General features: G+C 52.0%; 1 protein-coding gene across 1 annotated transcript in view; it reads left to right on the forward strand.

The window, feature by feature from the left end:
• The first annotated feature begins 906 nt into the window (after window positions 1–906).
• LOC122255810 (hexosaminidase D) overlaps window positions 907–1,021 on the forward strand; it is an 88,573-nt gene continuing 88,458 nt past the window's right edge. Inside the window, exon 1 of the mRNA XM_086544425.1 lies at window positions 907–1,021. This exon is cut by the window's right edge and continues 475 nt beyond it. The gene's annotated coding sequence lies outside the window, so the exon portion shown is untranslated.

A 1,021-nucleotide genomic window follows, 5' to 3' on the forward strand; every position in this document is an offset into this window, starting at 1 on the left:
CCCACGTGAAGGAGGAAAAGCAGGACTACTTAACCAGGAAAGTCAAACTGACCTGACGCCTCAGGCAGAAGGTCAAGTACTCAGTCCGGCCACCGCCACCGCAGGAGACGTCCCCACCTGACCTCTTGCCCTCGAGCGAGGTCACCACGCCAGAACAGAACGCCCCAGTCTCCAGCTACCAATCTACTCCTTGTTCTCTTGGCACCACCACGTGCTATGTAAGAGAGAGAGAGAGAGAGAGAGAGAGAGAGAGAGAGAGAGAGAGAGAGAGAGAGAGAGAGAGAGAGAGAGAGAGAGAGAGAGAGAGAGAGAGAGAGAGAGAGAGAGAGAGAGAGAGAGAGAAGAGGAAGAGAGGAAGAAAGAAAGAGAGAAAGAGAGAGAAAAAGAGAGAGAAAGAGAGAGAGAGGAAGAGAAGAGATAAGAGAGAGAGAGAGAGAGAGAAAGAGAAAGAGAAAGAGAAAGAGGAAAGAGAGAGAGAAGAGAGAGAGAGAGAGAGAAAGGAGAGGAGGAGAGAGAGAGAGAGAGAGAAAGAGAAAGAGAAAGAGGGAGAGAGAGAGGGGAGGGTGATACTGACCTTGAACAAGCAGTTGCAGAGACAAGGATGGAAGAGGACACTGGGAAGAGACGTCGAGATGAGGCGGGCGGAGAGAGCAGGTGTGGGCGGGTTGGGGGGTGTGAAGTTCAACGAGTTCACAACTATATCGAAGCCAGAGATCACACGCTTGGCACGCGCTTCGTACCCACGATGGCACTGGTCCTGCTTGCCTGAAATAGTCGACATTTTCAGTGTTGAGCGTGTAGCTCTGACATGCCGCCATTTTAAAATCTGTGACAGGGGTGGGGTGAGGTGGGGGTGGGAGAGGGGTGGGGTCCTGCGTGATCAACAGTATCGGCTAGGCATCTGGAGCCTATTATATCGCCCTCTCTCCCGCCAGGCCTTGCCTTGGCATCGCTGCTGTTTCCCAGTCTTTTTTGCAACCTTTCTGTCCGACTAGCTATTTTTGATAGCTCTGACGTTAAT

Source organism: Penaeus japonicus, unplaced genomic scaffold, assembly GCF_977035675.1.
Source record: "Penaeus japonicus unplaced genomic scaffold, GWHDUDI00000001_assembly GWHDUDI00000015, whole genome shotgun sequence".
Lineage (NCBI taxonomy): Eukaryota > Metazoa > Arthropoda > Malacostraca > Decapoda > Penaeidae > Penaeus > Penaeus japonicus.